The sequence below is a fragment of the Fukomys damarensis genome, unplaced genomic scaffold (genome assembly GCF_012274545.1).
Source record: "Fukomys damarensis isolate Sample0158 unplaced genomic scaffold, DMR_v1.0_HiC HiC_scaffold_36, whole genome shotgun sequence".
In the NCBI taxonomy this organism is placed as follows: domain Eukaryota; kingdom Metazoa; phylum Chordata; class Mammalia; order Rodentia; family Bathyergidae; genus Fukomys; species Fukomys damarensis.
In genome coordinates this window covers 24,705,487-24,729,159 of record NW_022900948.1, presented here as the reverse complement: position 1 = coordinate 24,729,159, position 23,673 = coordinate 24,705,487, and the positions used below count along the sequence as shown (strand labels likewise).

Here is a 23,673-nt window from a genome sequence, read left to right as displayed (position 1 = left end):
GCTCTGGGCTTCCAAGAGGAATCCATGTTTTAACAAGACCCGGGTGATACTTGAGGCTGGGAAGCCGTTCTCTGGCGTGAGCTGTTGGGCAGCAGGCTCCCCTCAAGCCCAGAGGAAGAATGTCGGGACCAAAGTGGCTCCAGAAAGAGGACTTCCCCGTTCCACCAGTCTTCAGATGGGTGCTCAACTTTGCCAAAGGTGCCCTCCCCTCTGGGTGCAATGAAGCCCGGGTGCTAAAGACCCCTCCTCGGGGAGCCTTGGGAAGCAATTCCCAGACAAAATGAACTGCTCCCCTCCCAGTGCTCCTGGGTACAGAGGACAGGCTTCCACGGAGGCCAGCGTCCCCCCATGCTGCGCATGCTAGTTTAGAAACAGCTCCTTTCTGCCCGTGTGCTGTCCAGTATGGGAGTCACTAGTCAGATGTGGCTGTTGAACAGCACCAACAGGGTGAGTCCAAATTCAGATAGTTGTACATATAAAATCCATCTAGAGCCGGGTGTGGTGGCGCACGTCTGTAATCCCAGTACTCGGGAGGCTGAGGCAAGAAGATTGCTGTGAGTCCAGCCTGGGCTACACAGTGAGTTCTAGGTCAGTCTCAACTACATAATGAGACCCTGTCTCAGAAAACACACACACACAAAAAAAAAAAAATCTAGATTTTTGAAAACTCAAAAAAAAAATGAAATAATGTAGAATATTTCATTATGAATGCTCAAAGAAAATGTTTATTGTGAGTAGGGAGTTGTAGGGCATGCCTCCTCCCTAGCATTTAGGAGGCTGAGGCAGGAGGGATTACCGCAAATTTAAGGCCAGCCTGGGTTACATAGTGAGTTCAAGGCCAGCCTGAACTATGCACCAAAACCCTGTCTCAAATAATCAGATGATGATGACGAAGATGATGATATATGAAGCTCACATGATAATTCTATCAAGCAGTGCTCTCTAAACAGTCAGAATTCCACCACAGTGGTCACCAGACTACAAGAAAGCTCATCTTCAAATGCCAGTGCCCACCTCCTCTTTTATGTACAATAAATGCTCAATATAATAAAAAGAAAAAGTTTTGGGTGCACTGATAGCAACATGTGGGATCCATTTAAAAGTCAGTGAACAAGAGCAAGTGTGGGGAGTTGGAAGGCGCTGGCCCCAGCAGCCAGATAACTTCACACACCTCAGTCTTGCTCTTAACCCCGCTGGCTGCTGCGGGCCCACCCCAGACCCTGCTGCACACCGGACCCCAAGGGAGGGAAGCGCTCACTCGCAGCCGTCCTGGACTCCGAGCCCTGGAGGAGGCAGAGGAGTCACCTCCAGCCCCACATCCCCTCCCCAGTCGCCTGGCCTAGATCTTCTGAAAAGCTACAGAGTGTGCAGACAGTGTGTTCCTGGATTTATAGCTCATTTTATAATGTTTTGGGTGAGGCCCGAAGCTTTACATGCACTGTTGTTTTCTTTGTCTTTAAATATGATTTGTCTCAAAGAAAAGAATTTAGGAAAGCAGAAGAGGGAGGAGGCTACTGAGGAAAAGAAGAAAGCTCCTGTTCCCTTTCTCTTTTAGTCACTCAGACGTTGAATCTCGGTCCAAGTAAAAGGGACTGGAGGGGACACTTCATCCTTAGCGTCAGTGGAACGTCTACCTTAGACCAGTCCTGCAAGTATCAAAGATGTCAACAGCCCAGCAGATGTCCAAATCCACAGTTCTCATCTGTGCAGTTAGTCTTTCTTCAAGGATACTGTCTGGGAATTCACAAATTCATTGGCTTCCTAAAATTTATCTGTCCCCGCAAAATCAACACTTCGAGTGCTTTCATGGTCACTTACAGACTGGCAAAGATCAGAACAAGTTCGAAGCTGGGCATGGTGGCACACGCCTATAATCCCAGGATTCTGGGAGGCTGAGGCAGGAAGAGCATAAATTAGAATCTAGCCTGAGCAACTCCGCAAGATCTTGTCTCAAAATTAAAAAAGGGCTGCCGGGCGTGGTGGCGCACGCCTATAATCCCAGCACTCGGGAGGCTGAGGTAGGAGGATCACTGTGAGTTCCAGACCAGCCTGGGCTACATAGTGAGTTCCAGGTCAGACTCAACTATGCAGTGAGACCCTGTCTCAAAACAAAACAAAAATTAAAAATTAAAAAAGGGCTGCCGGGCGTGGTGGCGCACGCCTATAATCCCAGCACTCGGGAGGCTGAGGTAGGAGGATCACTGTGAGTTCCAGACCAGCCTGGGCTACATAGTGAGTTCCAGGTCAGACTCAACTATGCAGTGAGACCCTGTCTCAAAACAAAACAAAAATTAAAAATTAAAAAAGGGCTGGGGATAGAATTTGTATCACCCACGGAGGTTCCCCAAGTGAAGCTGTATAGTCTGTGTTGTTCTGCTCTCATGCAAGAACAATAAACATATCCTGTCTACAATATACCCATACCCCCTTTTCTTTATGTTTGTGCCTTTGGTGGTGGTCTCACTGTTTAAAATGGTTATCTGGGTGCAGTGGCACATGCCTGTAATTTCAGCACCCCAGCAGTCCACAGGCTGAACCAGGAGGATCACCATAAGTTCGAGGCCAGCCTGCACTATATGGTGAGTTAAAACCTAGTCTGAACTATATAGTGAGATCCTGTCCCAAAGAACAACAGGGGCCAGGGATTTAGCTCAGTGACACCACCTGCCTCACAGGCATAAGGTCCTGGTCCCCGGTACTGGAAAAACAACAACAAAAATGGTCTCTTAGAAGCATAGTGCTGAAGTACTATCTAGCAATCCTAATCACACAAGGCTCTCATGTGCCTTGTGGAAATAATACACGTTAGCGAAGCTTCATTCATGAGTTATAGAGCTGTTGGCTTTGACTGTTAATGAATCATAAAATGTATTGAATGAGATGTCTGATATGGTTTGCCCCCTACAAACTGCCGCTGAAATTGGATGGTGATTTTGATGGTGGGGCTCAGGATATGGCTCAGCAGAGGGCATGCCTGAAGCCTTGGGTTCCATCCCCACAGCCACCACCACTCCACCGGGCACCCTCCCCTGCCAAAAACCACAGCATTGTGCTGGCGTTGGGAGGTAAGACCCAAAGGTAATTCAGGGAGATGAATGCCCTTCTCACAGGAATGGTTTATTCTCATGAGAACAGACGATGCCCCTCATGTCTTGTCTTGCACACGTCCCCACTGCAACCTTCTGCTGTCCCATCTCGTCGTGATACGGCAGAGGCCCTCGCCAGACACAGGTGCCCAAGCGTGAACTTTCCAGCCTTCAGAACCCTGGGCTCAGTAAGTTTACTTCCTTTATAAGTTACCCAGCCGCAGGTATTCTGTGAGAGCCACAGAAAACAGGCCAAGGCAGCATCATGGAACAAACACACAAACACCGTCATGGATTGGTTCGTAAATGAAAATGTGATCAGAGGCTCAAAGGGACCTAACCCTCCATGTCCCCTGGAAGCGACAGTCCAATGTTTGCTAAGTCGGTGTTACGGCAACTTTAGAGACTGCACCTGGCCACAAATAACTAAAATCAGTGTAAATATTCTGAGTTCTGAGTTGCGCTCTCCTGGCACTGCTTTCTCGGTGTGTCCACCACTGTACATTTGCTCCTCTCCTTCACTTTGAGTGGCGCCACTACCTGGTGACATTCAGCAGACATGATCAGCAAGACAAGAGAAGGAAGGGCCGAGTCATTCCTCAACAGTGTCCAACAGGAAAGCATCCTCATGTGACCCTCACTGTCAAGGGTTTATACTGTTCAGCTACAGGCGTCAGCATGTGGACAAGGGACAGCAAGGAGATACCTGAGTTAGCAGACAGGCGCCAAGGTCCACTGTTACAAAGTGAAGAAAGGCGATGCCCTGCCCTTTACCGGTTTGCCGCCACGCGGGACCCAGTCCAGAGAATACCTGGGCAATAGTAAATGAAATGCCCCACCTTTCCTGGCCACCTAGCATGAAAGGACACTTGCCTCATGAGAGGGAAACCTCTGGCCCTCTTTCACAAGTCACTCTCTGGAACCTCTCCCACCCGTGGAAAGGTCAGGTTGGGGAGTCAGGCACACGGAGGGTGAAAGCCTGGCCCCCCCACGCTCCAGCGCTGCAAACTGCAGCCTGTTTCCTCATCAGTAAGCCGAGGATTGGGAAAAATGAAGAGCCTACTAGAATTCCTGGTCCTTTCTTCTGGAAAAGAATGGACCCTGTGTCCACCCTGCGGTCATTTAGCAAAGCTGGGCTGTGCACCCACCAAGTTTATTAAGTCCCGGGGGCGCGGGAGAAACAAATGGGAAGCTCAGACAACCGGCTCAGAAGGAGCTCCCTCAACTGCGATGGTAGTGTCTCCGTGTTCTACATCACAGTACCTACCACAGTAGCTTCGATAACCCTAAGGAGGGAAAGAGTGACAGAGACTTAAGAAAACAGGACTAGGGCTGGAGCCACAGAAAACAGGATTCACACCATGCTGGAGGTGGGAGATCCAAGAAGCTTCCCAGAGGAAGCAATGCTCCCGGGCCTCGCTAGCGAGATTCAGAGAAATGCGGATCAGGTGAGCAAGGGGTCTGATGGGAGGAAAAGTGAGCAGCCTGGTTTGGGCAGAAGCAGGTACTAAGCCCTGCCAAGTTCACGTGTAGTGACCACAGGCAGACTGGGTTAAATGTCTTTCAACAGTTCTTCATCAACCGGACACAAGCTTGCTGCTTGCTTCTTAGCCTCTGTTTTATTTAATAAAGTTGGGGAATTTTTAACTTTATTTTCTAAAAATACTGAATGTTCCAGTTAGCAAATTTTTAAAATTCAGATGAACAAAAATAAAAGGAAAATCAACCGTGTTGCTATACCCTAGAAATAACCACTATTAACATGTTGGTGAATCCCTTCCTAAAATATTATGCAAGTGTTTTTGCTTTTTGTGGGGTTTTGTTTTGTGCGTGTGTGTGTGTGTGTGTGTGTGTGTGTGTGTGTTTTGAGACAGGGTCTCACTATGTAGTTGAGACTGACCTGGAACTCACTATGCAGTCCAGGCTGCTCTCAAATTCACAGCAATCCTCCTGCTCAGCCTCCCTAGTGCTGGGATTACAGGCGTGCACCACCACACCCGGCTTATGCAAGTGTTTTGAATGCATGTGTGTGTGCATGTATAATACTGACCCTGATTATTTGATCTAGGATCTAGATCCAATATGATCTAGGATCATATGGTGCATATTTTTCAAGTAGCTTGATTCTCATCACTTCCCAAACATGATTCATGGTACAAATGTCAATAAACATGTTGCTCCATCAGTATCTTTAATACATAAAGTATCCCACTGAATGGATGTGCCAAGATTTATTCAATCCTTCCTTCCCTGAAGAGCTTGTGCCTGCATTTCAAAGACTGTTCTGCTATATGATGGCACACACCTATATCCAGCACACTGGGAGGCTGAGGCAGAAGGATGGCCAAGTTCTCACCCAGCCTACGCAATTTAGCAAGGCCCTAAATGAAACCTCTACAAACTGTGACCGAAAATAAACACTGCCTCCTTTAAAAAAACAAAAAAACTTTTTTTTTGTTGTTGAGACAGGGACTCACTATGTGGTCTAAACTGGCCTTGACCTCATTAGGAAGCCCAGGCTGCCTTCAAACTTGCAGAAATCCTCCTGCCTCAGCCTCTGGAGTAATGGGCTTACAGATGTCAACCACCATGCCTGCCTAAAAAGACAATGTCTCAAAATAAAAAAACTAAAAAGAGTCTGAGGATATAGTTCAGTGCAAAGGCCCTGGGTTCAATCCCCATACTACAAAAAAAAATTATTCTAGTACAGTGGACCCTTGACTTACAAACTCAGTTCATTCCTGAGGGCTGGTTGTAACTCAAGTTGGTCAACTGAAGGCTCAGGCTCCTCAACACAGCCTTCAAAGTCTCTCTCCTGTATACAGACAGATCTCAGTGTCCCTAGAGAGACATTGGCCCAGGATTTCTCAACCCCACACAGGAAAGGACGTTGAAATGTTCTTTCCAGAACTCTGTAAGGGCTAAATCTGCATCTGAGACCACCTGAAACCACAAGTGGCTGGCATTCGGGTCATAACTCAAGACTCTGGTCTTCAGTTACAACTAAAATTCTGGTCATAACGCAAGTTGTTCATGTCAGGCAGGTCGTAACTCAAGGGTCCAGTGTAATTATAAAGTAAATACAGAATTTGGTTAGACAGAATATTTGAAAAATATAGAAATATGAAGGTTTTCTATTTTAATTTTCTCTTTTCTTATTAGCATTGCAGGTTGAATCCAAGGCCTCACGCACGCTAGGCAAAAACTCTACCACTGAGCTACATACCCTCAGCCCCATTTTAACTTTCTTATAACAAATCATTTTGCTCCAGACATGATGTACACACTTGTAATCCCAACACTCAGAGGTTGAGGCAAGACGACCATGGGTTCAAGCCTAGCTAGGTGTGGTGGCACATGCCTGTTCAGGAGGCTGAGGCAGGAGGATCACAGAGTTCAAGGCCAGTATGAACTACATGGTGAGACCCTGTCTCAAAAAGGTGTGGGGTATAGCTCAGAACAAAGGCTCTGGATTCAATTATTATTTCTCGGTGGGACATTATGGAGCATTCCTATAATTTCACCTGCTTGGGAGGCTAGAGCAGGAGGATCAAAAGTTCAACTCAACGCCAGCCTGGGCAATTTAGTGAGACCTCATCACAAAAAATTTTTAAAAGGGCTGGAGATGTAACTCGGTGGCAGAGCACTTGCCTAGCATGACTGAGATCCTGAATTCATCCCTTGCACCACAAAAATAATATGAATTATAATTTTTGAATGAATATATAACAAGGACCTAGTTAACAGACTAACTTTACTCACACCCAAGAAACTCAGGACTTGACAACAATGCCATCTGACAATAAGCCTCACCTGGGCTGTCTTCTTGGTACATGACCTCTTCCTCCTTTTCTTTCCTCTTTTTTTTTAGGGGGGGGATACCAGGGACCAAACTCAGAACCTTTCTTTCTTAAAAAGAAAGATCCAGAAACTATAATGCTGACTACCCCCCGCAAAAAAACCAAAAAATTTACATTGCCTTAGGATACACGTATGTTTGTCTTTTAAAACAAAAGAATTCTACAAGACAAAAAGAAATGTGCATAGCTGCTTCAAAAATAGTTTGGCCTGACATTCTCATACTACACTGATTTCTAGAAACATATGTTTCAAATAAATGCAAAAATGGCAGTGCACAAAATTTAATTTTCTGCATTACATATCTTTTAATGCTTGCAATTCTATGTAATGAATGTGTTAAATTTTATCAGACAAAAAATAGAGGTAGTGCAGAGGAATTTAGACACGAAAAGTCCAAAGCAAAACAAAATTACAGCAGTGGCGACAGTGGTGGCAAGGTGATGAACAACAAATTCGACGAGGGCTCAGTCACTAACTTGCCCAAGCCGGGCTAGGTGGGACTTGCGACCCTCCTGCCTCAGCCCCCCAGGGTGCTAGGATCACAGGCGTGTACCACCATACCCAGCTAAAGCTGCAGAGCCCCCGGGTCATGTCTTGGCCAGGCTTGAAAGATGATGACAGTGATAAGAATGAAGAAAATAGCACACAGGAAGATAGTGAGAAAGAAAAAACAGGACACAAGTGTCAGAGCAGCACTGGGGATTTATTTAGCTCAGTGGTGCCGCTGCCTGCCTCTCAAGCACACAGTCCGAGTTCAATCCCCGCTACCAAAACAAAACACAAAACAAGAGTCAGAGCAGCAAGCAGAAAGAAGGCTGCTGTCCCTGGACCTCCAGAGCATCTCTTGCAGTACAACTATACCTTCTGGTACTCCAGGAGGACCCCAGGCCATCCCACCAGCTCACCAGCTCACCAGCTCCCAGAGCTGAGAACAGGATATCAAGCAGATCGGCACATTTGCCTCTGTGGAGCAGTTCTGGAAGTTTTCATAGCCACATGGTACGTCCCAGAGACCTGACAGAACACACTGACTTCCATCTCTTCAAAGCGGGAATCGAACCCATGCGGAAGGATGGGTGGCAAGTGGATCATTCGGCACAGAAGGGCTTGGCCTCTGGGTGCTGGGAAAATCTCATCCTGGCTATGCTGGGGGAACAGTTCACAGTGGGGGAGGAGGTCTGTGGGGCTGTGGTCTCTGTCCGCTTCCAGGAGGACATCGTTTCCATATGGAATAAGACTGCCAGTGACCAAGCAACCACAGCCCAGATCCAGGACATGCTTTGGCGCGTGCTGAACATACTTCCCAACACCTTTATGGAATACAAAACTCACACCTACAGCATCAAAATGCCAGGCAGGCTGGGCCCCAAAGGCTCCTTTTTCAAAACCTCTGGAAGCCACAGTTGAATGTGCCATGACCCTTTCCCTCCTGGATGGCACCATCATTGAAGCTGGCATCATCAGAGTCCCAAGCGCCGTTGGTGTGCCACCTGGAAGCCCCTTCTGTGCTGGACGAGAGGCATGGAAGAGCATGTAATGCTTTGAGAACAGGCTGATGCACAGCAGCCACGACAACGATTGAGATCACAAATATACAGTGCTACACTAAAAAAAAAAAATTACAGTATTTATTCCCTAAACCCACTGTTAATATTTTGGTGTATTTCCCTGCAAACTTTTTACACAGCTCAGATCATAGCATAATTGAAATCTTACATTCTGCTTATTTTAACCATAAGCTAAGCATTTTCCATTTATAAACTTTTCATAAACATTTTGACGGTTGTGTAATATTCCATTGAGCCATATATAACTATTCACATAATGTTTCCCCCATGTTTGAATGCTTAGGTTGTTTTTAAGTTTCATCTATTATGCATGAAGTTTTGTCTTGGTGCAGGAACATGAATCTGCACGTTGAATGGAATGACTAGCTCTCGGCAATGGGCACTTTTCAGGCCTGTGATACACACTGCCAAAATGCTTTCCCAAAAGGGTTGTACCATGTCATACTCCTGCGGATGCTGTTGCTCACCCCATTTTTAATGGCATCATGTGACTAAAATAGCCAATAGCAAATTTGATTCAGCCGTGAGCCAGTTAGCCAGTGAATTATACAGCCCATGAGTGTGGTTAGGACATGCAGCGTTGGAGCATGGAAAGACAGTCATGCTGCAATGTCAAACAGAAAAGCTGAAAAACAGAATTGAACCTAATGGCCACCGCCTATAAAATAAATAGATAAGCCTGATTGAGAAAGAGGCCTGGGAAAAAAATACCAGGAACACCAACATGTAAAATGACAAGGTGATGAATATAAGATTTATCACTACCCCTCTGGTTTTAATTATTTTCTTCCTCTGAGTTAATTTCATCCTATGTTGCTATACCACTAGTCAGTAGTTCAGGAACATTACATACAGATACACAGAACATTCAGGCTGAAAACATGCACCGCATGCTGGATGAAGTGGCGTACACTCCAGCACTCTGGAGGCTGAGGCAGGAGGGTCAGAGTTCAAGGCTAGCATGGACAACACAGCAAAATTCTGTCCCAAAGAAGGAGGGAGGGAGGGACACAGGGCCACAGGGTGACACATACTTGTAATCTCAGCACTCAGGAGGCTGAAGCAGGAGGATCACCTTGAATTCAAAGCCAGCCTGGGCTACATAAGTGAATTCAAGGCCAATTTGGACTACACAGTGAGACCCTGTCTGAAAAGAAAGAAAAGGAAAAAAAAAATTGCACAGTACAAGATTTTTCAAAAGCTGCCCCTGCAAGATTACAGCATTTTCAAGGCCTGCCCAAGTATTTTCGTGGCTGAAGGATCACGGTGGTCTTTTTGGAATTCCCAGAAATAATTAAGTCAATGAATGGAATTTTCTCAAATGTAAATTCTCCCATGATTTTTTTTTCTCCAATTTCTGGCAACTGCCACCACTCTTCTGCTAACAGATGACAAAAATGAAGGCTTCACAAATAGTAACAGAAAACCACTGGAACAGCTGGTCAGTCTATGGATCCTGCCCTGTGGTTGTAGGGTTTTACCACAGCATGGAGAGTCCTATTTTCTGCTGGCAAAAGCATTCTAAATCCCTCCATGGAGTACACATTGGTAGGTTGTGAGGGTCCCCCAAGAGCACTGTGATGTCAGCTGCCAACATGCACCACATGTGGAGACGGCAGCTAAACTGGGCTCCGACCCTCCTATCTCCTGCCTCATACCTGCTGTGGGCGGGAGAAACCCAGAGGGCAACACACCTCAGAGCATACAGGGTCTGCTTTCCAAGCTAAGGGGGAGCCACAGTCTTCTCAAGCCAGCACCTCGGGCCCGGTGCCCCTTCTCATGGTTTCTCTGCCTCCAAGTCTCCCACCCTCATCGGCCCAGCTTACACCTAACTCCATCCTACCTCAAGTGTAATCCAGGGCCAGCAGCCTCAGCAGATCCCAGAATTCCTTAGGAATGCAGAATGCCAGGCCCCTCCCCAGGCATTCGGAAGCAGAATTTGCTTTTGGTTTTGTTTTTGTTTTCTTTTGTTAGAAGACAGGGTCTCACTATGTAGTATAGGCTGGTCTTGAATCCACTACATAGCCCATATTGGCCTCAAATTGATGGCGATCCTCCTGCCTCTGCCCCCAGCAGAATGTGCCAGATGATTCAACCAGATGCCAGGTGATTCAGGTGCAAATTGGGTCTGAGAAGCTGATGTGACTGATCTTATGCCCAAGCACTCCAGCAACTCCCCACTGCCCGAGCACAGCAACAGAAGCTCAATCATCTGGCCCTAACCTACCTACCTAGCCTCTTCTCAATTAATCCTCACGTACATTTCCTGAATTCAGGAGGCTTCCTCGAATTCTTGCAAGTGCTGTTCTCAGGGCCAGAATGCTTTTCCATAAATGGTGAAACCACACCGCGCCTTCAAACCTCAGCTGAGTCCTTCTCCAAGAAGCCTTCTGAGACTTCACCTCACATGATGCCCTCTTCTCCTTCCTCTGAGCTGCAGGGTCCTCATGTTTTTATGTTGTTGTTTTTTTGTTGTTGTTTTCGTTTTTTTCTTTTTGGTACTGGAGATTGAACTCAGGAACCTGCGCTTGCGAGGCAGGCAGCGGAACTGAGTTCAATCCCCAGCCCTAAGGCCCTCATGTGTTAAGCGTCATGTCTGTGAGCACGCTTGTGTGTAGACTCTAGTGGGTGGCAATTTCCTCGTGGGTGCCTCACTAGACACCTAAACCGCATTTGCTAAGTGGGAGTGATGGAATTAATGAGCGAATGAATGAGTGCTACTGCTGGCCCTACCATGTCCACAGCCTTTTCTCACTTGGCTCTTGTGCAAGTCAAGTGAGTTATGCATGGACAGATACCTTGTAAACTGTAAAGACCAACAGTATTTAGACAAGCCCCCTGGCTTCCCAAGGGCCACATGGGCCCCATGACAACGGCCTCAGGGACAGTGCTACTGCACAGATTGCAAGGCCCCGCCCACAGAGATTCTGATCCAGAGGAAATCTGCATTTTTACAGGCTCTTCAGGTGTTCTGTGTGACGACAAATCTGGGAACAGCTGCCTTGGACTTACCCTACCCCTGGTGCCATGGCCAGGAGTACAGTGAGTGGGGAGTGCAGGAGCCAAGGCAACCTCACTCTGAAGGCTACGCAAGTCAGAACCAGCCTGGGGGCAGAGAGAGCCTCCTTAAACACCACGCACCCCAGGGCACCCCATAAAGGGGGCCCAGTGTGCACACAGCTCATCCCAGGTGGTGGCTGCAGCTGTGCCTGGCCCACTTTGTCCACCACTCTGGAGGAGCCTGAGCTGCCCCACTGTACAGGGAGCTCCACGGCTTTGGCCACAGAAGGCCCCGGTGAGCTGAGGACAAGGAGGCCACAGGACCTAGGAATTCCAGGCTCGACCACTGCAGCCCATTAACAGTCTGTTTTCCCTCCGTGGGGAGGAGGGCAGACTGGTTCTAACCTCATGCCCCAGGAAGTCTGACCACCTCAGGGCGCCAGGGTCCTTTGAAGAGCCCAGGGCTTGGCATTCAAGTGAGGAAGATTCTCAGTTCTTCACCCCTAGCTGCAGCCCGAAGCATTCCAGAGCCCTGGAGTGGGCACCCTCTTGGCTTCAGGGGACTTTTCCCAGGCTGCCGAGCATGAAAGTAGGGAGGCCCACTTCCCACAACTGCTCCCCAACCCTATGACTCCCCTGGTGCTGGCTGCGGGCTAGCCATGCATGAGCTCATCACAATGACAGGTCTTTTTTATGGCCATGACGGCCCCACAGCCTAGGACTCTTATCACTAATTCACAGGTGAGGAGACTAAGGCTCCAAAAGGTGAGGGAATTCACTCAAAAGCATGGGGCAGAGCTGGAATTTAAGCCCCAATACTCTCTACTCTTTCCCCTGCCTCAATTTATTTTTTCCTTTTCAGATTTTGGGGGGTTTTGTTTTGTTTTTAAAATATATTCTTTTTTTTTAACTCAGGACCTTGCACTTGCAAGGCAGAAGCGGCGCCACTGAGCTGAATCCCCAGCTCTTAAGACATTCTTATCCTCCCACTTTGCATTTCCAAAACTTTTGCTATTTTCCTGAAGATTTGCAGCTTCCGCAGGCTTCATCAGCTTGGGTTCTAGCCATTTCCCTTGAGGGTGTTTCTCTGCATCTAAGGCTGTATTGTTTTATTTTAGGCACAGTTTTGCTATGTAGTTCAGGCTGGCCTTGAACTCATTATGTAGCATGGGTTGGCCTCAAACTCACAGCTATCCTCCCAAGAGCTGGAATTACAGGTGTGCACCTCCATACCCGGCTAAAGCTATACTTTTTTTTTTTTTTTTGGTACCCAGGATCAGATCCTTGCGCTTGCAAAGCAGGCAGCAGGACCACTGAGCTAAATCCCTAGCTCTAAAGTTGTACTCTTAAGAGATCTGGAGATGTGTGTGCGGATGTATACAGTATAGACCCCATTTCAAAATAATATGTTTATGTATATGTAATAAAATACGTAAAATGACAAAGGAAAGTAAGTAATTTTATAAAACCCAATTACCAAAATATTAAGAAACTGAGCACAGTGGTGCACACTTGTAATCTCAGCACTCTGGGAAGCTGAGGTAGGATTACAAACGCAAGATCAACATGGACAATTTATGACCTAATGAGAGCCTGTCTCAAAATCTGAGAAGGACTGGGGATATGGCTCAGGGTGAATCAGAAACAAATTTGTGCTATAATTGTGTACATGGCTTGTTAAATAAGACTGATGATGACTCTAATTTTTAAGTGGTAGAAATGAGAATAAGTAATATTTGAGAAATTCGCAACTACCGCCATCTGATACCGAAACACCTGTGACTTCAGGTGGAAATCACATACACAGGCATGGCTGCCACACATCAGCAGCAGCCTAATGGAAAAGAATCTCCTGTCCCGCCCATCCCAAGGCAGACTGACAGCCCCTGGGCAGGGACAGTCCTCCCTATGTCATTTTTTTTTTTTTTTTTTGTACTGGGGATGGAACTCAGGACCTTGTGCTTGCGAGGCAGGCAGCAGAACCACTGAGCTACATCCCCAGCCACCTCCCTATGTAATTTCCACCTGCCTTTTCCACTGCGTCCCACAGAGAAATTTCCCTAGGTCTCAGGAAAGGGGAAGGATGTCTCCCTTCCTGAAGAAGTAGTAAAAAGGGTTTGCGGTCAAGGTCACAGCTAGTGAAAGGTAGGACGATAACTCCACAGATCTCTCCCGGCTGTCCAGTACCCCATGCAAGACACCTGCCCAGGAAGGGACCAAACACACCTTACCGGCCGGCCAGCCCCTTATCTCGCCACACCAGAGATAAGCGGTTTTGGGTGGGGAGGAGGGGAATGCGAACGCGTACTGCTGTGTCAAGCATTCTGATTCCCCCGCCAATGACTGTACAGAGTTGGACAGAGGTGTCTAGGCAACCGTTTATGATGTGCACCACTACAAAATACTAATTTTCAACTAGCCAGATAGGAATGATTCATAGAACCCAAGGCCTGGCCAGGGAACGAGACTGGCAGCTCGGCCACTGGGGACCAGATGGAGGAGGGGAGCACAGACAGGGGGCTCCCCGGAGGGAAAAGAAGCGGGCTGCAATCCTGTGACTTGGGGAAAACAGGAAGCCAACTGAAGTTTCCTAGGAAAGGAGACCCTCCATGAGATCCTTGCCTCTCGATGTCCCAGAGCCCAGCCCAGGCAGCAAACTCTGCCTGAGGTTCGCTCCACGGGGGTCTTACTGGGGCAGGGCTGCAGGGAGCGGTGGTGAGCAGGTGACAAAGAACACAGAACAGGTGTCATGACGGAAAGGAGCTCTGGGCCCAGGGATTTAGCTCAGTGGTACCTCTCAAGCGCAAGGTCCAAGAAAGGAACTCAGGGAAGGCTTCCTGGGGAGGCAGACCTCAGCCGTGGGAGCGAGACACATGAAGGGAGAGGGGCTGCGAGGGCACTTATAGTAACAGGAACCTCTCTGGAGAGGAAACACAATAAATGCGGATACAGTAGGGTGACAAACTCCTAGCACCTGACCCCCCGCCTGCCCATTTCCTCACAATGGCTGCAGGGAACAGTTACCAGTCCCAAAGTACTGCCCTGATACTCTGGTTTCTCCATACTCCATCCACCTTTTGTAAGGATTGCTTTGTTAAATAACCCTTAGATGTGTGCTCTGTGTCCTGAAAAATGAGTACAGAGGTTTTCTACCATCAAAATATGACATTATGATCACCTACAGGTAGGGGAGGATCAGGGATGCCACACTGTGAATGTACAGCCCTCAGCAATTAACAAAGTCCTCTTCCAGGAATGTACTTTGGATTTTTTTTTTTTCTTGTGTTACTTGGTTCTGTTTTGTTTTTTGAGACAGGGTCTTGCTATGTAGTCCAGGCTGGCACTGAGCTATGCAGCCCAGGCTGGTCTCGAACTCATGGCGATCTTCTTGCCTCAGCCTCCAGAGTGCTAGGATTACAGACGTGTGCCACCAAGCCATGGACTTTTGAGTTAGCCTTCCACCGCTATGACAAAATGCCTGAGAGAAACAACTTAAAAGAAAAGGTGTGTTTTGGCTCAGGATTTCAGCCCCCAACAGCTCAGTCTCATTGCTTCGGGCCCAAAGCAAGGCAGAATATCATAGCACGGAAGAGCAAAGTGGCTGAACTCATGACAGCCAGGAAGCAGAGCAGCCGGGGAGGGGTCAGGGTCCCATCAGCCTTCAAGAGCAGTGATCCACATCCACCAACCAGTCCCTGCTCCCTGAGGTTCCCAGACTCCCAAGAGTCAACTATAATGGACTTACTCTCCTTCCACAACCACCCTGTAAGCATCAGGCAGGTCAGAGGTCACCATCCTATCTCAAGAGCCAATATATGAGCCACAGACTATGTGGAGACTCAGCTAAAAGGCAGAGTGGTCAGTTAAGACTGCCAGGCCTTGCACCCTTATTTTCTGGTTGCTAATCCAGTGCAAATCTCAGTAGGCCTAGGATGGTGAAGGAAATTCAAGATGGCTTTTAGGTACACATATGTATACATAACTTTGATAGGGTGTGAGTCACTCAACAAACATTTATTGAGCTCTGACTAGATTTACAGACCTGTATTAGAAGCTGGCAACTGAAAAAGATTAGATAGAAGGAGGACAATGAGTCAGAAGAAGGACTGGCAGCTCAGAGTGCTGGACAGGGAGCCCTTGCCCCACAGTCAGGGGACCTGGCTCTATCAACTGAATTCAGGAAGTTAAGAAAGATCAATGACTTCATGTTTAAGACAAAATTATCAAATGCAAGGAGCCGAGTTTGATTCCCAGTACCAAAAAAAAAACAAAACCAAAACAAAATTATCAAGTCATTTTCAGATGCAATTGCAAAGTGAAATCAAAAAGCTCTAGACTTCTTAGCATGAACCCAAGACTCTTCATTACCTGACCCTTGCTCATCTCTCCAGTCTTTGGTTTTGGTTTTTGTTGTTTTTTTGAGACAGAATCTTGCTATGTAACTCAGGCTGGCTTTGAACTCCTGGTGATCCGCCTGCCTCAGCCTCCTCGGTGTGGAGAACACAGTTGTGCGCCACCACGCCCAGCTATCTCTCCAGTCTTGATGGGTGGAGAGCCCATGCCTCCCACCCTTCTACACTGACAGCAGGAACTAGCTACAGTTCCCCAAAGCCACACTTTCTCTCAGCTCTAAACTTTGCAGTAGCTGTGCCCTACACCTGAGTGGCCTTTTCCCACTCCTTGCTGTCCTTTTTACACTTGGAAAATTCTTTTTTGTTTGTTTGTTTTTTTGGTTCTGGGGATCGAACTTGGGTCCTTGCGCTTGCAAGCCAGGAAGCAGAACCACTAAGCTAAATCCCTGGCCCCTGGAAAATTCTTACTCATCCTTCAAGATTTAATTCAGGCTGGTTACAGTACACTCAGTGGTAACTAACACAATTCCAGGCACAGAGAAAGCTACTCATTTTCTGGAATTCATAACTCGATTAATAAGAACAATAATAAAATAGATGCTGGCAGGCAACCCACTTTCCAGTCCCCCTCTATCTCTCAGACAGAAGCTATCTTTCACTCAATATATTCTTCCTACTCTTAAAGGAAAAAGAGATGGTACATAATTAATATACTTATGTCCACGGGATAATAACAGAAATATCAAACAAACACTGGAGACTAGGAACTTGAATGTGGCTGAAAAGCGAATGAGTGGCTGGGTGTGGTGGCTCATGCCTGTAATCCCAGCACTCAGGAGGCTGAGGCAGGAGGATCACTGTGAGTTCCAGACCAGCCTGGGCTACATAGTGAATTCCATATCAGTCTCAACTACATAGTGAGACCCTGTCTCAAAAAAACAAACAAACAAAGAGAATGAGTGCATGGATAGATGAATAAATGGATGGATGATGGATGGATGGCTACATGGATGCATAGATGGATGGAAACAGTTAAATATAAGGAAAATTGGGTGGATGGCTAGTTTTGTGAATGAATAGTTGGCTAGAATGGAGGCCTACACTGACCAAAAAGGGATTTGTAATACGGCATTAGGGTATACACCCCAATAAGCCCAGTTACTCAAAACACTGAGGTAGGAGGATCACAAATTCAAGGCCAACCTGGGAAACTTAGCAAGACCCTATTTCACCATAAAATTGAAAGCAAAAACGTCTGGGGTTGTAGCTTAATTGTAGAGCACTTGCTAGCATGCTCAAAGCACTGGATTCAATCCCAAGTATCACAAAAACAAATTCCATCTGTGATTATACAGTAATGAGACAACAATGAAGAAACAGATGGGAGAAGGGGAGGGGAAAGACTGCAAGAACTGCTACTAAACAAGGAGAAAGACTACTCAAAGTGCTATTTCCATGTACATAGCACAGTGCTCCCAGGCCAGGCTGCCTCCCCCTGGGATCCGAAGTCTGCTCCCTCTTCAGGGGACTCGTTTAAACCCCACAGTAGCCTGACCACCAAGTCCCACATAACACGGGAAAGATTGGCTAAAGACCAAACCAATATCAATTAGCCTAGGGGGAAAAAAGATATATGAGCCAGACATCACAGGGCACACCTGTAGTTTCAGCTGCTCAGAAGGCTGAGGCAGGAGGATCACTTGAACCCATGGGTCAGCTTGGGCAACACAACAAGACTCGGTCTTTAAAAAAAAAAAATCTAATACATACACAATAAAACAGGGCTAAGGGTATATCTCAGAGGTAGAGTATTTGTCTAGTATATGTAAGGTACTGTATTCAATTCCTAGCACTGCAAAAACTAAAATGATAAATGAAAACGTATTTTTTTAAAACAAATCAATAGATCTAAAGAGGAGGACTGGAAGTCCAAGGCCAGTCTGGGCTACATAGCAAGACCCCATCTCAATAAAGGATGCAAAATTCATTGCTGATTTAAAGCAATGTGCTGTAACTTGGCAAAGTGCTATGAGAGCAGAGAGTTTTACTTGCATTGGAGGTGTGATCTACAAATGCTCTCTCATTCAAAATGTTACACTACAGTACCTGACACAAAGCAGGAGCTCAGTAGTATGTGTTGGGTAAATGAAGCTATAAACAAACATCAATTTTCAAGGTCATCAAAGGAACCTCACTTAATAGAAAATTTTGGACAGGCCGGGTGTAGTGGCACACACCTGTGATCCCGGCACATGGGAGGCTGAGGCGACTTTCTCAGGATAGCCCATTCTGTGTCCTCCTGGGTGCACTTTTTTTTTTTTTTTTTTTTTGGACCAGGGATCAACTCAGGACCTTGTGCTTACAAGGCAGGCAGTGCTCCTGGGTGTACTTTAATCTTGCTTTTCTCTCTTTTACTTTGCCGAAGCTCACTCTGAAGACCCAGTTTCTCCCTCACTCTTCACTTTTAGTTTTTCAAATAAGCTTTTTAAGAGAGAGAGAGAGAGAGAGAGAGAGAGAGAGACAAATGAAGAAGGGAGGGAGGGAAGGAAGGGAGAAGAGAAAAGCAAAAAGAAAAAGGGAGAAATGGACACCACAGCATGAAACCTGCACTGTTGTACTGGGGGAGAGTGCTGAGATGGGTCTCACTATGCACTCCAGGCTGGCCTTCAATGCTACACAGTCCAGGCCGGCCTCAAAGCCAAACTCTATCCTCCTGCCTCAGACTCCTGCTGATATTACTAGTATATGCCGCCATGCCAGGCCTGAAACCAGTACTATTATACTGATGAAGATGTCAAGGCTCATGTCAGGCATGCTATGACACAGCTGTAATTCCTCTACTTGGGGAGAAGCACCAGTTCCAGCCCAGCCTGGGCAACTTAGCAACTTAGTGAGACTCTATCTCAAAGCAAAAATTTAAAAAGGGCTGGAGATAGAGCTTAGTTCTAAGGCCCGGGGTCCAGGCCCTAGCATGGGGGAGGGCGGGGAGTCAAGGCTCAGAGTAACTAAATGCAGCTTGACATAGGATTTGGACTCTGGTATGTCTCACCCTATAGTCCATGTTCTTCATCACCATGCTATCTTACTTGAAATAATTTTGCATATTCACTACCATCCGTGTAACTTAGTCACATATTTGGGCCATAAGAGTTGGAAGCAGAAAAAGGGGCTTGGTGGCGCAACCTGTAATCCCAGCACTCAGGAGGCTGAGGCAGGAGGATTGCTGTGAGTTCGAGACAAGCCTGGGCTATGCAGTGAGTTCCAGGTCAGTCTCAACTACATAGTGAGACCCTGTCTCAAAAAAAAAAGAAAAAAAGAAAGAGTTGGAAACAGAAACTTCTATATGACTTATATATGACTCATTTTATTGCTGTGCTGACTCCTTGGCTTCTTCAACCTGAAACTGGAAGAGTGATATACATATTTTGAACTCCTTCAATCCTATATTCCCCTCCCTTTCCAAGCACCCGAGTGATTTCCACATCTGTTATGTCATTTAACTCTAAAGGCTTATAGACTAGGTTCTAATATTTCTGCCTTGCAGATGAAGAAATCCAGTCCAAGGAAAATCAAAAGCTACAACCAACATTGCCAATCTAGCTTTAAAAGTCATGAGCTGCGAGAGCAATCAAAGTATTCGATGAAGGCGCACATTTAAAAAATATTCTAGTGCCAGGTTTGGTGGCACCCACCTGTAATCCTAGCACTCAGGATGCTGAGACAGGAGGATCGTCAACCGTGTAAGTTCCAGGCCATGCTGGGCTCCTCAGTGAGTTGAAGACCAGCTTGAACAACACAGCAAGCCCCCGTCTCAAAAAAACGTTTGTAATAAAATTATTACAGTAAAACATACACTGTCATTAATTCCTCTCCAAGTATTCCCTCTCGATCCAAATACACGCATCCCATCACTCTTGCCACTTTATGAAGCAGTCCTGGAGTCCTCTTCTGTAACTGTCTTTACAAAGTAAGATTTAAAAAGATATATGGTGAAGGCTGACACGCCTTGCCATTCAATGGAAAGGCAGTCTCATAACACCGTTACGGTGTGTCCTCAGTCACCTTAGTCAACAGGTCTGGCACCATACAACTTCTGGCTTTCCCCCAAAGTCAAAATGACCAGGAAAGGAATCGTTTCCATCAATTCAGGACATCAAGGAAGCCATGGAAACCAAAGACACTCGTGGCAAGAATGTGATGTGTGTTTGAACTGAAAGGAAGTATGATTAATGGCAATACATCTTTTACTATAATAACTTTTTTTTTTTTTTTTGAGACAGGGTCTCACTATGTAGTTGAGACTGACCTGGAACTCACTTTGTAGCCCAGGTTGGTCTTGAACTCACAGTGATCCTCCTGCCTCAGCCCCCCAAGTGCTGGGATTACAGGCATGCACCACCACGCCTGGCTATAATAACTTTTTAAACATTCACTAAACTTTCAGTCATATCTTGCATGCCTTTTCCACTGCACAGCCATGCTCTTCTTAGAGTCTCAGCCTAATTTTATCAGAATTACTGTGCCTGTAATTTAACAATGAGAAATAATTATTTCTGCATGTCCCAAATGCATAGCTATACACATTTTTCAGGTAAAGGATTGGATTTGGGGTACAGAGACTTGGGGCTGAGGGTATAGCTCAGTGGCAGAGGGCTTACCTAGCATGTGCAAAAGGTCCTGGGTTTGACCTCCAGCATTAAAGAAAGGAAGGAAGGAAGGAAGGAAGGATAAATACCAAAAGGAACTGGTCCCTGTATCTTGGCCACCCTATACTGAGGACTGAGTTTAACAAGATAAAACAAAGGCAAGACATCTAAATGGCAATTTTACTTGGATTCAAGTAAAAGGAATAGTTTTTTCTATAAAATATTAAATTATAGCTAACTTTCCAAGGTGGTAAGAACTGATAGGCACAGAACTTTCAATGACATGACTTCCTCTGACCCTCACAGAGCCCTGAGGTCTGGTACTGTCACCCCCATTCCCAGGTGAGGAAAGTGAGGCCAGAAGAGCAAAGGGCTGCTCCAAAGTCACAGCCAGAAGTCACAGATCCTGGCCTTCCCACCTTCCCACTGCTCTACACTGACAGCCCAAGAGGACATGTGCAGATCTACATTATGCATAATTTCTCACATGTGGTCCTAAGAATTTACAAGCCCAGTCTAGACAAAACACACGACTTACTCTTGCTACAAAAGCCACGTCCTCCAGCTGGTATTTCAAATTTGCTGTCACTGATGGGCTCCATTCCAGGACTGTGCCTGTCTACTTCCTAAACCAGAGCCACCAGGCAACTGCTCTCTTTCCATCCACGGCGGGCACAAATCCACTTGCTAGAGAAGTTCAAAAACACCCTCTTACTCTAGACCTAAAAACCCCTTTGGAGTCTCAAGCTGCCTTCCAAAGGCAGGGGCTTGTCCAGGTGGCCTTTTTCGTCACACCAAGACGTATTCCTGGCAGTGTCTTTGTGATACTAACTTCCTAATTTATTCTGTTTTGTTTTGGGGTGTTTTTGCTTTTGGTACCGGGGATCGAACTCAGGCCCCCTGCACTTTCGAGGTAGGCGGCGGAACCGCTGGGCCAAATTCCCGGCCTTAACTTCCTAATTTAAATCTACTGGGAAGCTTGGAATTTGAAGGAACCCGGCTGGTAAATTTCTGTTGTGTTTTTTGTTGGTTTTTTTGTTTGTTTGTTTTTGGCATAGGGTCTTCCTATGTTGAAAGGCTGGCCTCGACGGCGACCCTCCTCCCGAGTGCTGCGATTACGGGCATGCACCACCATGCCCCACTCCCTGCCATTTCTAGTACCACTTTCATTTTTATGCTTAAGACAGGATTCAGCGGACTCTCACCCATGGTTGCAGCGCCGTTGGCAGAGAGAGACTGCTCCTTGACAAAAGCAGCCCTCACGGAGGTGTTGAAGGATGTTCGGAGCCTCCAACGTTGTCTGGGAAACCTGCTGAATAAAGATGTTCCCTCACTCCTCTCAGCTGCGGATTCCAAATCCCCACCCCTCTGCAAGGGACAGGTCTAGGGATCCAAAACTGGCTCTTTCACTCCCGCAAAAAAGACTTCGGCCGCTAAATTGCTCCTTGTCACCACTTCCGGTCCTGCTTTGCTAACACTTCCGGCCCTGCTTTTCAGCTTCCGCCCGATGCCTCACCATCCTTACGCTTAGAGGTTCCACCCTGCCAATCTTCACTTCTCCCTGCAGTGTCTTTAACAAGTTCTTTTCCACCACTCTTCCCATCAAAGTTTAAGACTTTTAAACTAAAAAAGCAATAGCTGGATCCAGTGGTGCACACCTACAACCCTGGTGCTCGGGACACTAAAGTAGAAAGGTTGTGAGTTCGAGGTCCACCTGGACTATATAGTGAGCCTGAGCTACATAGTATAAATCTGTCTCAATAATTAAATACATAAGCAAATAATCCCTTCACCTCAATTCCCTCCAGCTATGCCCTTAACTCTAACTGCAGTTGCTCTTCCTCACCTCTCTTGCACAGCCCACGAACTTGCGATAGGCCCATTCTACTATCAAAACAATTCTACCAAGGTTACTGGGATCTTTTGTTGGCCAAAGCTAGTGGTTGGCCTGAATACCGATCCTTCCCGCATCCAGCCGCTGTGCTCCCAGCCTCAGCAGTCCCTGAACCTTATGCAGGACCAGCGATCATGACTCAGAAGACAGACCTGCCCCTGGGGAGCCACGCTGCAATCTGGGAGGTCCTTGGTCCTAGTCCCCAAGTCTGAAAGGCTAGAGGCTTTGAGTTCACTTGGCCCGGGCATCTATCTCTACATATTCCCAGGAGAGAAAGACTCCAAATTCAAAGTTGAGAAGCCATCATCAGCCTGTGCTTCCCCTTTTCCAAGATTCCAGCGAAGACTTGGCTCTCTTTGGATTAACCTTGTCCTTCTTTAGAAATGCTAAAATTCCAGAAGTGCTGTCTCTAGTCACCTGTTTCATCTCTTTTCAACTTTGCATATCTGTGGCCCATCCACAGTTGCTAGTGTATACTCCACCTCCACCTTTCAGAAAGCAACCTAATTTGCAAGTGGCTGAGGTAGCCATAGCCCCCGGGTATCACCTATCACTGAGGAGGGATCCCAGCCTGGGACGAGATGTCCACTTGGGCTCCTGATCCTTCCACTTGGCAGACTCTTCACCTGTCCTCCTCACTCTGCCGCAGCCTCCTCCAAAACCTCCTGAATTCCCTCCCTTCCCCATCACACGGTCAGCAGAACTAATTGTTTCCCTGCTGTATTCCCTACCTTGACTACAAATTTATCATAACTGAGCATTGATTATTCTTGGCATTCTATTAGGGCCATTTTGGGCTTATTCTCGCATTTATTTTCATTTCAAAATAGAGTGTCAAAAGGCAATCTACAACTGCCTGACACCTAAGCAAACACCCAGACCCATTATGTCAATAAGTTGGTAAATGTTTTACTCGCTGGTTTCCAGCTGCCATGAGAAGAGATCCAACCATTTGCCAGATGCTCAGATAGTGCCTGGAGAATAATCTTTAAAGGGCATTATCTAGGAGGGAGTGCTGCAGTAATAAATAATCTTAGGTTTGCTGAATTTTTTCTTGCAATTTTTCTTGCAACCCAGAGCCTCTTGGCTTAAACTTTTTTAATTGTTTATGGGGGGAGCAACAAAGGGCCACATGTGCAACACACAACTATAATCTCAGAACTCAGGAAGCTGAGGCAGGAGGATCACCATAAGTTCAAGGCCATGGGATACATAGTGAGTTCACAACTAGCTTGAACAACATAGCGAGACTCTGTCTCATAAAAA

The 23,673-nt window shown here is 46.6% G+C and overlaps 1 long non-coding RNA gene and 1 pseudogene across 3 annotated transcripts in view; one reads left to right on the top strand and one right to left on the bottom strand.

Annotated features, from left to right (window-relative positions):
- The window catches only part of LOC104872920, a 214,904-nt gene extending 192,955 nt beyond the window's left edge, over positions 1 to 21,949 (bottom strand). For all 3 annotated transcript variants that reach the window (XR_783307.1, XR_783309.1, XR_783308.1), the window contains exon 1: positions 21,719 to 21,949. This is a non-coding gene — a long non-coding RNA (uncharacterized LOC104872920). The remainder of the gene's footprint in view (positions 1 to 21,718) is intronic.
- Positions 7,388 to 8,365, top strand: LOC104872919 (annotated as a pseudogene).
- Positions 21,950 to 23,673: the final 1,724 nt, after the last annotated feature.